Source organism: Xenopus tropicalis, chromosome 7 (genome assembly GCF_000004195.4).
Source record: "Xenopus tropicalis strain Nigerian chromosome 7, UCB_Xtro_10.0, whole genome shotgun sequence".
Classification (NCBI taxonomy): Eukaryota; Metazoa; Chordata; class Amphibia; order Anura; family Pipidae; genus Xenopus; species Xenopus tropicalis.
Window position 1 is genome coordinate 64,489,588 of NC_030683.2, and position 17,302 is coordinate 64,506,889.

Genomic DNA, 17,302 nt, shown 5'->3' on the forward strand with positions numbered 1-17,302 from the left:
TAAAGGGATTTCCTGCAGTAGCTCTGAATTGCTTAACTCAAACTGTATAAGAATGACAACCTCATCTGTTTGAAAGCTGACACTACATCTTTTAAAAAAATAGAAAAAAATAAGCAGTTGACTTCTTAGCTAAAGTATTTTCTTGTTCTAACTCATGTTCCTGTGTCAACGTGCTAAAAAAAGAGAGAGATATGACTTTCCTTGAATGATCTGTTTAACCTAAGCCAGGGGAAAAAAAAAGAAGTCATTAATTACTTATGTGAGCTATTGCTTCAGAAAGACAATAAACCTGCCTGGTCGCCATGGATATGACATATTTGCTCTGAAAACAACACAATAATTAGCAAAGGGGAAAGATCCAAGGAGAATATGCAAACTCCAGAGTTTAAAGCTATACAGCTCTTTTACTTGCCACAGTCAAATTAGACAAACAAAATGCATCGTTACAAAAATACACACACTAAAACCAAGAGGAATTTACCTATCCGTGTGCCCTCTGTTCAAAAAAGCAGATTTGATGATGTGCTTAAAATGTACTTGCACAAGATAAAAAAAAACTATTTTCTTTAAGTTTTTTGAGAATGATACTTGACAGGTTGTTTTGCAGAGGGTAAAAAGATATAAACCTTGCGTTGTGATAGGCAAGGTTGATTATGAGCAGAACATACACTTATTAATTCAACCTATATAAATATATATATGTATATATCTGAGCCCAAAACATTTGTATGTATTTATACATCTATAGAGACAGAAACAGTGTCTAGTTAACATTTATACATTTTTATGCTTCGATTTTTTTTTTAAGAAAACCATACACTGTAATGTTCATAAACAGAAAATTAAATGTAATATACTCCTGCAAAAATCAAAATAAGACACCTCACCTTAGATATCAAGTGCAGAATGAAGGGAGTGGTTTTGGAGCTCATTATACTGTGTGTTTTCTTCATATTTTTAATAAGTTTCTTTTTTAATTGTGAAAAATAAACTTATTTTAGACTAAATGTGCAGATTGTATAAAACTCGTTTTTGATAGATAACTGACAAAGGCCTTTTATTTGTTAAACATTTGCTTTCAAACTAACTCTTTGATTGTGAAAGGATTTTGATATCTTCTGTGGGGGGGACAAAAATGATCTGTTTCAAATGATGATGCAACTTAATGATCAAAGCAATTACTTTCTGTTAGCCATAATAAACTTGGTTTGGCACAAATCTTTAAACTGTAGCTTCCCTTAAAAATGAATAATGATAGCAATAATAAGTTTGAGACTTAAACATTCCCTAAACCTCAAAACTGCTTTGTGAAATGATCAGACTGTCTCTTTAAAAGGTTTGTGTATATGGAGTTTGATTTCTGAAAGAGATCAGTTGACATCTCCATGGAAACCAGCAACAGATTATCATCAACAGAATAAATAACTAGTCTAATAAATTAAACAGGAGGAGGCATAAGATCACAGAAACTTGATTACTCAGGTTCAACAATATTCACCATAAACTCCTTTTAACAAGCTACAGGGCTGCAAATCGCAGCAGTGATGATACAGCCGGAAGACAAACAACTTATGGGAACTTATGAACTAAACAAAATTTAAAAGCTCACTACTTATCAGATGTATTGATGACAGACACAAACTACAATTGTCTGAAACCCTTTTAGATATACATACACATACATACATATAAATATCACAAAGCAAAGTAAAAGTATTTTTATATGTACTACACATGACCCAAAGTTGAGGGTTACACAGTAAGGTTTTGCACAAGTGTCATATCCAGCTCAAATAAGAGAGCATGGCTTGAGTGCCCCATCTACTCCCCCCCCCCCCCATCCCCAGAAGCAGATATGGGCATTTAGATTGTAAGACTATTATTTAGCAACTGGTGTCTCCTAGAATAAGGAGGAGAACCCACCCCCTCCTCAGCACCTTGATGGCATATCCCTGGGGGGTCTCACAGCTGCTGTGTGGGATACCTCACCCTTAGTCAGGTCACAGAGAGAGAGAGAGACAGTAAGAGAGAACACACAGTAGACTATAAATAAACATTGTACTTACTACACAAAATTGGTCACTGAGGGTCTCTGGATTGGTCCCTGTTACAAAGACCGCCCCCCACCCAGATAGATGTCAGGTGCTGGATTCTAAACTAGTTGGAAGACAGGAGCAGAACTTCCACGATTAATCTTTAGAAAGGTAAACAAAAATCCACCTTGTTCCAAACATGAATAAAGTCAACGCCCCGAAGAGTGGTTCTGTAAGCACGAATCTGAGTGACAAGTTGGGCACCTGTTCGCTTGTCGTGGACTCAAAAATAGGAGTGTGACTTTGACCAAAAATGCACGGTTACGATCACCTTCCTCACCCCCTCCTACTCACTATCACCCCCACCTTCCTATACTCTTTCCTGCAACCCCCTGCATGGCAGCGTAAGGATTAGCTGGAAGATGGGGCAAGAAGCTCTCTTAGCTGCGCTCTTAAGAAATGTCCGTAATGGGATATATCTAGGGGGCCAGCAATCGTTTGATGTGTGGAAAGCTGCGAGTCTGAACTGAAATAAGCACCCAGCTCCATTACAGTTATAATGAATGTCCCCCATTAAATGGGATAAATGAAAAGGGCCACAGCCAGTATTGAAGGTGTTAATCAGAGAGTTCGCGCCGCAGAACTTCTCCACGCACAGAGCAGTAAACTGCAGTTCTGCTTCATTCTGTAGCCGAGAACTGATCAATAATAAGCAACTCCACCTAGGAAGTTCGGAAGAAGCCGAGGGCACCCGGCTGTATCTAGGGGACCAAACCCGGCTGTGTCTATGGAAAACAAACTTATTTTGTTTCAGCCCATGTCACGGTGTGTATATTTGCGCTAAATATGTCACCCCCACCAATAACTGTCAAAGTCGCAGCGAAAGTAACTGTAACTTAATTTGTGTTCAAATAAAATGCTGCTGTCCGGGTATTAGCAGGTGACATCTGCAGAAACAGTCCAAGCACTGTACGGACCCCTACTGCAAGGTTAAGGGAGCGCGGTACGCTGTGCAGCCCAGTGCCATGCCCGTGCCCCTGCCCCGTCCCAGTGGGTACACACGCTCCTTGTGCAGCCCAGTGCCATGCCCGTGCCCCTGCCCCGTCCCAGTGGGTACACACGCTCCTTGTGCAGCCCAGTGCCATGCCCGTGCCCCTGCCCCGTCCCAGTGGGTACACACGCTCCTTGTGCAAACACATGCACGCTATATATTACAGTAGGCGCTATAGGCACACTCAATTCGCTCATGGAACTCCGAGCCTATGGAGGCGAGAGAGCCCGGGCACAATCTGTAACTCCCAAAGCTCTCTCGGATTCCCCCAGCGCCATTCTTCAGTCACCGAACCAGGAACCCTTAGTTCCCGGAGGAGATGCCACCTCAATGGCTGTCACGGCACGTTGCTCTGTTAGCCAGTAGGCACAGCTAATCACTTAGATCAAACAGGACAATGTTAGTTACCCAGCACCCTAAAAGCGTGGGCACCCTAACGACTGACAGTGCGCCAACGGCCAGCTCGAGGAAGCAGTCAGCCACTGGCAAAGGCACTAGCAAAGCCAAGAGTGGCCACAGCATAGTTACCTCTTCGTGGCTGCCACCCCATCCCCGTGCCCAATGACCTGTGCAAATGGAGTAGAGCCCTAAGCAAACTGGCTGCCCTTTATGCACCAAATGTAGATGATATGTGGCACAGGCGACTATGCGAGGAAATAACTGAGCCCAGGAGCGAAGAGAAAGTCTCTTACCTGCACTTGGACTGCTTTGGGTGACTTTCCAAGTAAAGGAAAATGTGTGTTTCGGATGGAGGTTGCGCGCATGCGCCATCTAACTTGCCTGATCCTGGGCTTTTTTCCTCCTCGCTGCTTTATTATTGAATTTTCCAATTTCTAACAAGGCAGCAGTAGGGGGCGAAGTGCAAAGCCCGGACTGGAGTTTCGTGTTGCTTTCTGCGCAACTGTCACCGTCCTCATATTCGGACGGGAACGAAGTAAAGCGCTCAAGTACCTTAAGGTGAAAGGGCAGGATCTGTTGCAAATCCCGGAGTGGAGTAGCCCACACAGTACTTCATAGAGTTATGACCTCTGCACTATTCCTGGCAACCCTAGAAAGCTTCTTATCCTTCTCTGTGAAGACCGGGTCGCACAGCCTTTCTGATAGCGACCAATTGACAAAGTTGACACTTCTGAACGACAAATCGTCAGCTTTTGCCTGTCAAATGGACGAAGTAATGCAGCGCCCACAAAGAGAAATGCCTGTCCCTACACCAAAGGGTTAATCACTTACAGTGCGTATCGCAATAGCAGGCCCACCGGCATTCTACTGAAGGTAGGGATTTCCTACTGCCCTTCTCTCGAGGTACCCGATAAGTCTGAACCTTTATGGACATTAAGGGAAGCTTCAATGTCATACTAGTCTCATTTCTCACAAGACCTGGAGGAGGTCTAGAACAGGTACTTCAGAAACTCAAGTAAAACAACAAATGCTTTTCACTGCTGGCTGTGGTTCAATTTAATGAAGTGGGATAGCTGACTGCTTCAACTGGTTCTGGGGCTGATTCACTCTTCTCACCTCTGGAGGTAATAGGTGACCTCCTGTATTAATGAAAGTCATTAAAAAGGCAACTTACTACTACTAATAATCATATTTTGCAAACTGTCAGTGACAAGTGTCATTCCAAGGAGTTGTGGCAAGGAGAATGAGCCACTTGGGTATTGAGTAATCATCAAGTTATAGCTCTTTATTGCATTCAAAATAAAGAATGATGTGAAATAGCCTCTGACAGAGCTTAGACCCTGCTCACGCTTCACTACTCTCGGACTCTTAAATAGCAATGTTTTTGTGCATGAAAATAAGTAATCCATCAGAAGGAATAAGCAATTCAAAAAGTTTGATAGGGGGGCTACGGTGGGCCAATTCACTATGCTAAATACTATAATGAATTGGCCCACGGTAACCCCTCAAAAATACTTATACTTTAATGTTAACGTATAATGCCAAAACTGAACATATTTGGTGCTATAAAAGTACTTTGAATTCTTTAGTAATGATAGAAATAGAATGTTTTCTATTTATGCCTGAGGTTTCCAAACTGTTAAGGCTGAAGCTTCCTAAGGTGCCCATCTTTTAATCTTTTTATCTCATAATAATAAAATATGCAACCTGCTAAAACTAGTTGAACAGTTTCTGACAGATCAAAACAAAGACTGAGCTGTGTTCCACCTAAATGTGCCCCCTCCTGCCATTTAGCATTAAAGTCAACAGTATGGCTGAATTTACATATAGCCACCCCAAGTCCAATGGATCGGGAGGTATCAGGGGTATCCATCCGGTGCCTATATATAAAAAATACCAAACTGCTTTAAGAAAAAATTCCATCCAGCCTGCTGCTGGAGAGAGAGGGTTACCCCTCTGTTTCACTGGATAACTTCCAAGTGAGCCTTTGAGTGCTGTTTTGTATGGCAAGAATATTCAGATTTATTCAAAGGAACGTCACAAAAAATATGTGCCTTCCTCTGTTCATCTGCTGCTAAGATGCAGGACCTTATCCTCTCCAAGACAGACTACTGTAACATATTACTAGCTGGTCTCCCAGAAACTTATCCCATCTGTACTGCTGCTACCCACATCATCTCACCTGCATCTGACTTCTCTTCAGTATTTCACTGCTAATATCTCTCTCCTGAATCCTGGTAACTTGGTGCATTAGACAAAAAATCTTCACCTGTTCTTGAGAGCCCTGCATCCTTTTGCACCTCTCCATATACAGTCTCTATATACAATATCTGGCCTCATTTCCCCGTACACTACCTCCTGCTCCCTGCGCTCAGCTTGGGTACTTTATTAGCTATACAGGTATGGGACCTGTTATCCAGAATGCTCGGGACCTGGGATTCTTTCCGTAATTTGGAACTCTATACCTTAGGTCTACTAAAAGATTATTTAAACATTAAATAAACCCAATAGGATTGTTTTGCTTCCAATAAGGATTAATTATATCTTGGTTGGGATCAAGTACAAGAAACAGTTTATCATTACATCTATGGGAGATGGCCTTTCTGTAATTTGGAAATTTCTGGATAACGGGTTTCTGGATAAGGGATCCCATACCTGTACAAATGAACACAAGCTACGAATGCATAAAACCTTTCTTTCTGATTACATAATGCCTTTGTAATGCTTAGGAAAGCTCCTAAAACTCTTCAACTCTCAAACTTTCAACTCTTTCTAGGCAAAGCACTTTGCTAAGCATTCCACAGCACCTTTGACCAGTGCAATTATTTCTTTCCCTTCTGTCCGTTTCCTTTTCTTAACAGATTGTAAGGTCTTCAGGGCAGGGCAGGTCTTCCAACTATGTATTGAAACTCCTAGCACTTAAAGAAGACCTGGTACCCAGACATAACGTACTGTATAATAAAACTAAACTAAACTAAACAGAAACCCCCAAATTCTTATAAAAACCTCCATACTTGTTATATACATTGTAAACTAGCGGGCTCCACGACAGACTCTTAGCTTTAAGGCAGTTTATTTACACAGGGGTGCCCATTTCAGCATTTAAAACAAATCATTAAAGTAAATCCTCCCCTCTGGGCGCTACCTTCATACATTAGATTAGTTCCCTCACTAACCTGGGTCCCTTGTGGACTACCAGTGCACATGCGCTGACACAAACTCCCATACGGAGCAAAATTTCCAAAATGTCTTTGTGGCGTCCCCTAAATTTGTGCCGCCATAGGCCCGGGCCTTTGTGGCCTCACCACAAATCCGGGCCTGGGCACAACCATCATCCTAGGGATGTTAATTTCAGAAATTATCTTCCTAAAGTGACTGTAAACCTGCTTTATTCAAATAAGCAATTTTCATAAAACTATTATATTTTAGTAGCATGTTCCACTGGGTAATCCTAAATAGAAAATTGAAATTTTAAGTACTTATGGCCGTCCCCTAGGATCATATGATTCACCGTGCACACAGACAAAGGGTACACATACATGTTAGGTCACATCAGCCAATCAATAGGCAAAGTTCTGTCTTTTACTCCCACACTTCTGTTACTGTTAGAACTGCATTATTTCCTGTCAGCTGATCTCTGAGGGAGTACACAGACCATCACAAAATGGTGGATCAATGTAAAAGATGTAAAAGGGAAATTTTTACTGATATATATATATATATATACACTGCTCAAAAAAATAAAGGGAACACAAAAATAAGACATCCTAGATCTGATTGAATGAAATATTATTATTAAATACTTCGTTCTTTACATAGTTGAATTAGTGCTGGCAACAAAATCACACAAAAATTATCAATGGAAATCAAATTTATCAACCCATGGAGGTCTGGATTTGGAGTCACATTTAAAATTAAAGTGGAAAAAAACACTACAGGCTGATCGAACTTTGATGTAATGTCCTTAAAACAAGTCACAATGAGGCTCAGTAGTGTGTGTGGCCTCCATGTGCCGATATGACCTCCCTACAATGCCTGGGCATGCTCCTGAGGAGGTGGTCGATAGTCTCCTGAGGGATCTCCTCCCAGACCTGGACTGAAGCCTCCACCAACTCCTGGACAGTCTGTGGTGCAACGTGGCGTTGGTGGATGGAGCGAGACATGATGTCCCAGATGTGCTCAATTGGATTCAGGTCTGGGGAACGGATGGGCCAGTCCATAGCATCAATGCCTTCGTCTTGCAGGAACTGCTGACACACTCCAGCCACATGAGGTCTAGCATTGTCTTGCTTTAGGAGGAACCCAGGGCCAACCACACCAGCATATGGTCTCACAAGGGGTCTGAGGATCTCGTCTTGGTACGTAATGGCAGTCAGGCTACCTCTGGCGAGCACATGGAGGGCTGTGCGGCCCCCCAAAGATATGCCACCCCACACCATTACTGACAAATGTCCTGCACGCTGTTGGGCTGTAAAAACAACCCGCACCTGGACGTTGAGCCCTCATACCACCCTCATGGAGTCTTTCTGACCGTTTGAGCAGACACATGCACATATGTGGCCTGCTGGTGGTCATTTTGCAGGGCTGTGGCAGTGCTCCTCCTGTTCCTCCTCTTACAAAGGCGGAGGTAACGGTCCTGCTGCTGGGTTGTTGCCCTCCTATGTCCTCCTCCACATCTCCTGATGTACTGGCCTGTCTCCTGGTAGCGCCTCCATGCTCTGGACACTACGCTGACAGACACAGCAAACCTTCTTGCCACAGCTCGCATTGATGTGCCATCCTGGATGAGCTGCCATTTGTGTGGGTTGTAGTCTCATGCTACCACTAGAGTGAAAGCACCGCTAGCTTTCAAAAGTGACCAAAACATCAGCCAGAAAGCATAGGAACTGAGAAGTGGTCTGTGGTCACCACCTGCAGAACCACTCCTTTATTGGGGATGTCTTGCTAATTGCCTATCATTTTCACCTGTTGTCTGTTCCATTTGCACAACAGCATGTAAAATTGATTGTCAATCAGTGTTGCTACCTAAGTGGACAGTTTGATTTCAAGTCAAGTGTGATTGACTTGTTACATTGTGTTGTTTAAGCGTTCCCTTTATTTTTTTGAGCAGTGTAGTGTGACCAGTGTGGTAAGATTCTGTGGTGTAAACAACATGTTAGGTATTGATCGCATGCGAGTGACGTAACTTCCAGGAGTGTGTGTGGCGTATGTGATGTCACTTCCGGGTATTGCGAAGAAATTTCATCTTGAACACTAAGGGCTCTGGCACACGGGGGAGATTAGTCGCCCGCGACAAAACTCCCTGTTCGCGGGCGACTAATCTCCCCGAGTTGCATACCCCTGCCATCCCGCCGGCGAACATGTAAGTTGCCGGCGGGATGGCAGACGCAGCGGTGCGATTTCGGGAAATCGCGCTGCCGCGTGTGCCATCCCGCCGGCGACTTACATGTTCGCCGGTGGGATGGCAGGGGTAGGCAACTCGGGGAGATTAGTCGCCCGCGAACAGGGAGTTTTGTCGCGGGCGACTAATCTCCCCCGTGTGCCAGAGCCCTTAACCTTCTAGGTTGACAGCTCTGTATGTACTGATAATGGTCTCTTTATGTAGGATCTTTCTCTCTAGTGCATTGTGTGGGGTTTGTTGTCAGTAAACAGTTCTCATACTGAAGTTTCACTCTGCAGTATATTTTTTATTTGTTGAAAATGCTAAATCAGCATTTTTTGAGGTTTAACCTGTCCTGATCAGGCCTACATTGGCCACAGTTGGCTTGGAATTTCTCAAACTTGACAGAGGCTCATTAAATCAGTACACAGGCCTGGATTTGTGGCGAGGCCACAAAAGCCCGGGCCTAGGGCGGCACAAATTTTGCTCCCATGCGGAGCAATGGGGACCTCTCCCCACTGCTCCATATGGAAGTTTAGAAGTTCACACATTCGCATGTGCACGGGGGGGATTCGGGGCGCAGAAAGGGGGGGGGGCCCTAATATGGTTAAAAAAGACCATCATGTTCAACCCTACCAAGTGAACCCAGCACACACAAACCTATCTATACACTCACATGCAAAAACAATATACTGTATACCAACATCAGTACTAACTGTAGATTTTAGTCTCACAAAAGCCTTGGATACTATGCTTGTTCAAGAAACCATCCAAGCCCCTCTTAAAGGCATTAACAGAATCTGCCATCACAACATCACTTGGAAGGACGTTCCACAGCCTCACTGCCTCACCGTGAAAAACCACCTATGCTGCTTCAAATGAAAGTTCCGTTTCTATAATCTAAAGGGTTTGCCTCTGGTGCACTGATCATTTTTATAGAAAAAAAGAACATCCCCTATCTGTCTATAATCCCCTCTAATGAACTTGTACAGAGTAATCATGTCCTCTCGCAAGCATCTCTTTTCCAGAGAAAACAACCCCAACCGTGACCATCTAACCTCATAGTTTAAATCGTCCCTCTCCTTTATTTTTTTTATATAGTGCTGACATATTCTAGCACTTTACAGCAGTGCTGTGCCTACAGGGGAGTGTGCCCAAAGCAAGCCCCCACCCCTGATCACTCCCATGCCTCCACCCAGACCCCCACACCAAATCCCCCCTCAGCTGGAGAGGGAAGGGAAATTTGAAACCATTGCACCCTAGGCATGTACCTCTTCTATCTGCCCATAGTTCTGTCCCTGCTTTACAGAGACTTCTATTCATTCATAGCCCCTGCGGCAGCAGAGCTTACAGTCTAAGGTCTCTATTCACTCATACTATGGTCAGTTTTAACAGAAACTAATTAACCTGTCTGTTTTTGGAACGTGGGAAGAAACTGTAATTCCCAGTGGAAATGTATGAGAAAGTACGAGAAGAACATATAAACCCCTTGCAGATAAAGTCCTGGCTGAATTCAATGGTAGGATTCAGGGGCTGCAAGTCAGCATTGATAACCATTTTGCCACATTAAAAGATCTGTGTCGGGCACTCTAACTGAAGAGGTTCAGAAGATGGCCCCTTTGTACTCCTCTGCACATGTCTGCATATTTATGGCAGGTCAGGACATAGGAAGACTTTTGAAAAGAATAGAGCTTGGAGAGTGTGGAGTGGGGCTAGGGTGTAATTCTCCTTTAAGTTAGAGTTTATCAAGGTTATGTACTTTGATTTTATACAGATATGAAACCTGTTATCCAGAATGCTCAGAACCGGGAGGTCTTTCCAGAATTTTTATCTCCGTGCCTTAGGCTAATGCCACACCATGCATATGGCGTATATTGTCAGCAAAATAAATATGCGCCATACGCTCCTACCTGTGCCTGCACCCGAATTAATTAAATACGCTCGGGTGCAGGCACAAGTAGCCAAAATCTGCATAAAAAGACTTTGCATTCTCTTGAGTTTTAATGTGGATTTTGGCTACATGTGCCTGCACCCGAGCATATTCCATGAATTCTTGTGCAGAATGGGGCGTATGGTGCATATTTTTGGCAAGCGTATTTCAGCTTGCCGAATGTATAAAATACATTTGCATATTAAAAACAGAGGAGTCGGAGTCGTGGAGTCAGAGTCGGAAGTATCAGAAACTGAGGAGTCGGAGAATTTATCTACCGACTCCACAGCCCTGCTTTTTAAAAATTTTAATTATTTGGTTAAAATTGAGTCAATGTAAGATGGCCTTCATAGCAGGGCTGTGGAGTCGGTAGATAAATTCTCCGACTCCGACTCCTCAGTTTCTGATACTTCCGACTCCTCTGTTTTTAATATGCTAATGTAATTTATACATTCATACTGTCAATGAAAAGCATGCTTCGTGGTCACTCAACGTGTTCGTTTCTGCACTGTGTGCATTGGGCTTTATTCTTATAGCAGAGAAGTAATTAATTATGACTGTTTGTGAATTGGGACATTTAAACTTGCTTTATTTTTTTTTTTATTCCCATTTAAATTTAGTAGGAGTCGGAGTCGGTTTATTTTTTGCCGACTCCAGGTACCCAAAATTGCCTCCGACTCCTCGACTCCGACTCCACAGCCCTGCTTCATAGAATTCTTTCTGGATAAAGAGTATTTGGATAACAGATCCCATGCCTGTATTTTCAAGTGCATTTACTGTATTGTATCGGGTCCCTTATCCGGGAACCCATTATCCAGAAAGCTCTGAATTACGGAAAACCCCTCTCCCATAGACTCCATTTTAATTAAATAATACAGAATTTAAAAACGAATTTCCTTTTTCTCTGTAGTAATAAAACAGAACCTTTTAATTGACCCTAAATAAGATATAAGTAATCCTTTTTGTATGCAAAACAATCCTATTGGGTTTAATTAATGTTTTATTGATTTTTTAGTAGACTTAAGGTATGGGGATCCAAATTATGGAAAGACCCCTTCCCCAGAATACCCTTGTCCCGAGCATTCTGGATAACGGGTCCTATACTTAGGTATTTTACCTGCTGTTTTTAGCTAAAATGAAGTCTCAGGATATCTTTGTCGTGTTGCCAGATGAGCTCCTAAGCAAGCCACAGTTTCAGGTAAAACTTATGAAAAGTATTTGGCAATCTTGGCTTAGAAAGCTACAACCCGGATTCCAAAAAAGTTGGGACACTAAACAAATTGTGAATAAAAACTGAATACAATGATGTGGAGGTGCCAACTTCTAATATTTTATTCAGAATAGAACATAAATCACGGAACAAAAGTTTAAACTGAGAAAATGTACCATTTTAAGGGAAAAATATGTTGATTCAGAATTTCATGGTGTCAACAAATCCCAAAAAAGTTGGGACAAGGCCATTTTCACCACTGTGTGGCATCTCCCCTTCTTCTTACAACACTCAACAGACGTCTGGGGACCGTGGAGACCAGTTTCTCAAGTTTAGGAATAGGAATGCTCGCCATTCTTGTCTAATACAGGCCTCTAACTGTTCAATCGTCTTGGGCCTTCTTTGTCGCACTGGCCATTTCAGTACCCGGATCCTTCTCCTACGCAGCCATGATGTTGTGATTGATGCAGAATGTGGTCTGGCATTATCCTGTTGAAAAATGCAGGGTCTTCCCTGAAAGAGATGACGTCTGGATGGGAGCATATGTTGTTCAAGAACCTGAATATATTTTTCTGCATTGATACTGCCTTTCCAGACATGCAAGCTGCCCATGCCACACGCACTCATGCAACCCCATACCGTCAGAGATGCAGGCTTCTGAACTGAGCGTTGATAACAACTTTGGTTGTCCTTGTCCTCTTTGGTCCGGATGACATGGCGTCCCAGATTTTCAAAAAGAACTTCGAATCGTGACTCGTCTGACCACAGAACAGTCTTCCATTTTGCCACACTCCATTTTAAATGATCCCTGGCCCAGTGAAAACGCCTGAGCTTGTGGATCTTGCTTAGAAATGGCTTCTTCTTTGCACTGTAGAGTTTCAGCTGGCAATGGCAGATGGCACGGTGGATTGTGTTCACTGACAATGGTTTCTGGAAGTATTCCTGAGCCCATTCTGTGATTTCCTTTACACTAGCATTCCTGTTTGTGGTGCATTGTCGTTTAAGGGCCCGGAGGTCACGGGCATCCAGTATGGTTTTACGGCCTTGACCCTTACGCACAGAGATTGTTCCAGATTCTCTGAATCTTCGGATGATGTTATGCACAGTTGATGATGATAGATGCAAAATCTTTGCAATTTTTCGCTGGGTAACACCTTTCTGATATTGCTCCACTATCTTTCTGCGCAACATTGTGGGAATTGGTGATCCTCTACCCATCTTGGCTTCTGAGAGACACTGCCACTCTGAGAAGCTCTTTTTATACCCAATCATGTTGCCAATTGACCTAATTAGTGTTATTTGGTCTTCCAGCTCTTTGTTATGCTCAAATTAACTTTTTCCAGCCTCTTATTGCTACTTGTCCCAACTTTTTTGGGATTTGTTGACACCATGAAATTCTGAATCAACATATTTTTCCCTTAAAATGGTACATTTTCTCAGTTTAAACTTTTGTTCCATGATTTATGTTCTATTCTGAATAAAATATTAGAAGTTGGCACCTCCACATCATTGCGTTCAGTTTTTATTCACAATTTGTTTAGTGTCCCAACTTTTTTGGAATCCGGTTTGTATTTGTGATTAGTATATGATATCATGATATATGATATTGTGCACATAATTTTTTGCCATAATCAATGTAGTTACCACTCCTCTTTCCTGTTCCCGTTTATTAGGGTTTGAACTGAAGAACTGTTTGAATGAGTAGTGAAGCAGCTTCAATAATTATTTATGCTAGGTAAATGTGATATTAAGGAAAACTTGGTGACATTTACAGTATCTGTAATTTACATTTACAGTATTATTATTAGACCAAAGTGAAACCAGTACCATATATTATTTATAATTAACTCCAAAATTATTGTAGTTATGGCTTCTGATCAATACCTTACCCAGCTCAAGTTTAATCTTTAATATAGGGTAAATTAGTAGTTTAGGAGCTAGGGTGAAGGTATAATTGTTCTATCAGGGCTACTCCATTTAGATGCTGTCTTTCAAAAAACTATAAGGGTGAAGGAGGAGTGCCTGCTTTGTTCTGGTAAAATAAATTATCTGCATAGCTTAAAAGATATCTCATTGGGGAGATGAAAGTGTTCTTGTAAAGCACCTAGGTTAATAATGATTGTATTCAAGTTTGTTATATTTCTATTAATGGAATAGTTGCAATAGATGCAATACAGACGCGCAGGTAATTAAGGAGAGATAAATGCGTAATTATATGCTATGGAGTCCCAATTTGTTACGGAATGGTGTAAGTCCCTAATTTTGGCCCTATAGGTTTGGAAGCCTAAAATAGGAATTTAGCTTTAAAGGGTTCCCTAAAATGGTTTTTCAAAACCACCCAGAGAAGGGCTGTAGCATCACAATGTAAATGGGGAATCGATGATACTTGAACTGCCAGAGTCTAAAGACGAGCGAAGACCAAGCCACTTTATCTTTAGACATGTTGTAGAGCAGCGCTGTCCAACTTCTGTGGTACCGAGGGCTGGAATTTTTCTGGCCAACGCAGTAGAGGGCCAATAATGGAAGCCAGTTTGACCACTCCCCCTTTTTAAACCACACCCACTTAAAACCACACCCATGTTATCACAAGAGCTTTTAAGACTATACTCACATTAATGGTGATAGCGCAGCAAAATCCCAAGTGGTTGGTGCTCACTGTAGGGATATCACCCTTCATTCATATGTGAAAGAATTATATTATGTCATATTAAGACACAACCTTAAATCCATATGCCTCCACTTCCCCTGAGTATAGCACAGCAACCCCCAGCACATAATTACACATCTTAGGGACCATATAATGACTATTTTCAAATGCTATCAAACTCCCAGAACAAACCCCTGCCAGGTTCACCTCCCACAGGCAGCATAGGGCAGGCAGAGTATGGCACACACAGGCAGCATAGGGCAGGTAGAGTATGGCACACACAGGCAACATAGGGCAGACAGAGTATGGCACACACAGGCAGCATAGGGCAGGTAGAGTATGGCACACACAGGCAGAGTATGGCACACACAGGCAGCATAGGGCAGGTAGAGTATGGCACACAGGCAGCATAGGGCAGGCAGAGTATGGCACACACAGGCAGGGCAGGGTATGGCACATACTCTGCCTGCCCTACCCTGCCTGTGTGTGCCATACTCTGCCTGCCCTACCCTGCCTATGTGTGCCATACTCTACCTGCCCTACCCTGCCTATGTGTGCCATGCTCTGCCTGCCCTATGCTGCCTGTGTGTGCCATACTCTGCCTGCCCTATGCTGCCTGTGTGTGCCATACTCTGCCTGTGTGTGCCATACTCTCTCTGCCAGACTGTAGGAGCAGTGCCAGCATTATGTCAGTGTATGCTGTCTGTTATGTCAGTGTATGCTGTCTGTGTGTGTGACGTAATCAGCAAACATGCTAATTGTATAAGTCTTTTGTATGTCTTTTTCCACAGTGATACCTGCTACATCCAGTTTTGGCTGTATTGCAGTAGCTACAGGGGTGATTGCTAGATTAAAAAGGAGAGGGGAAAGCGGACATCCTTGATGAGTTCCATAAGAAATTCTTACTAAAAACGGGGCCAGCAGTTACCGTTGTGGCTGCTTCATGATATAGATTTCTTATCCATTTCAGAAAATTAGGACCAAAATGTCATTTTTAAATAATAAAATGTATAATTTAATTTATATCTAATTTAAGGAGCATGACAGCAGTGGAGTTATCATATTATGTTGGAAGCCTGTCAGTCTAATATAAACCCCACTTGAACTTTCTGGATCAAATCAGGTAATGCATCATTAAGTCGAGAAGCCAATATACTTGCCAGAATTTTAATATAAACAGTTAAAACTGGCATAGGACTGTAGTTTCAGCAGTCAGTGTGGTCTGATACAGTTTCTGGTTTAGGAGAAATATTTGCTGAGAATTACTGTGGAGAGGCTCATTAAACAATAAAGTACAAGAATATGCATATTTTTTTATAATATATGGCTAAAAACCATCTGGTCCTGGAGAGTCTTGATAGCTATCTGAACTTTAAATTCAGTTATAAGTATGTATAAAAATGTGATTTTTGATCAAGATACAAGGAAGGCAATTACATATTTTGAAAAAAAATGAATCTTGTGTAACGCTCCAGTAGGGTGACCAGATGAGATTTTCATAGCAGTGACAGAAATGTGATAGAATTGGTTATTGAGTCTTCTAGCTATTAGTTTTCTAGGTTTATTAGTCTGGGTGAATAGCCTGTTTTGTGCCCATTTATGCACTTGACTGACTAAATAGAAAGGTAGTGCAAAAATGTAATCTATAATGGCAGAAGTGAGTGGATAACGTAATAGCCAGAACTCAACTTCCTTCATTCAGTTCTCTAACCTCTTAGTTAGTCAGCAACTTGAGGGGGGCCACATGGAACACAACTGTTTAGTTAGTTTGCTTTTGACCCTTAGCACACAGGTCAGATTCCAAAGCAAACAGTTATGTGCCCCCCCTCAAGTTACATAGGGTTGAAAAAAGACCAGAGTCCATCAAATTCAACCCCTCTTCCAAGTAAAACCAGCACACCCAAACCTATACTTACCAATCTAACTAACCTATCTATACATTCACATACATAAGCTATATATACAAACATTAATACTAACTGTAGATATTAGCCTTGGATACTATGCTTGTTCAAGAACTCATCCTCATCCTGAAAACTATAGGTCTGTTAGTCTGACATCAGTAGTAGGAAAGATTTTGGAAGGGGTAATAAGGGTAATAAAGATCTTGCCAGACTAATTTATGAGGAGGTGAGCAGGAACCTAGATGCTGGAATGGCAGTTGATGTCATTTACTTGGATTTTGCTAAAGCATTTGATACAGTACCTCACAGAAGGTTAATGATCAAATTGAGGAATATTGGCCTAGAACAGGGGTGGGCAAACTACGGCCCGCGGGCCACATCCGGCCCCTTGGCCTTTTTAATCCGGCCCGCCGACGACGCCAAGTCTCATCACGCGAGACTTGGTGTCATTGGCGGGCCAGAATTAAAGAGACGAAGGAGGGCTTAACGCTGGCCTGGCCCTGCCCGCCCTGGTCCGGTCCAGCCCGGGGGTAAGTAAATGTGGCCCGTGAGCCCAAAAGTTTGCCCACCCCTGGCCTAGAACATAATATTTGTAATTGGATAGAGAACTGGCTGAAGGATAGATTACCAAGAGTAGTAGTAAATGGAACAATTTCTAATTGGACCAGTGTGGTTAGTGGAGTACCGCAGGGGTCAGTCCTTGGTCCTTTGCTTTTTAACTTGTTTATTAATGACCTGGAGGTGGGCA

The 17,302-nt window shown here is 42.5% G+C and overlaps 1 protein-coding gene and 1 long non-coding RNA gene across 3 annotated transcripts in view; one reads left to right on the forward strand and one right to left on the reverse strand.

The window, feature by feature from the left end:
• The window catches only part of casz1 (castor zinc finger 1), a 280,717-nt gene extending 276,819 nt beyond the window's left edge, over positions 1 to 3,898 (reverse strand). The window contains exon 1 of the mRNA XM_012966970.3: positions 3,777 to 3,898. The gene's annotated coding sequence lies outside the window, so the exon portion shown is untranslated. The remainder of the gene's footprint in view (positions 1 to 3,776) is intronic.
• A 317-nt stretch (positions 3,899 to 4,215) lies between these two features.
• The window catches only part of LOC101731286, a 110,817-nt gene continuing 97,730 nt past the window's right edge, over positions 4,216 to 17,302 (forward strand). Inside the window, exon 1 of one of the 2 annotated variants that reach the window (XR_004223621.1) lies at positions 4,216 to 4,481. This is a non-coding gene — a long non-coding RNA (uncharacterized LOC101731286). The remainder of the gene's footprint in view (positions 4,482 to 17,302) is intronic. The other variant, XR_001171243.3, reaches the window with a different exon arrangement.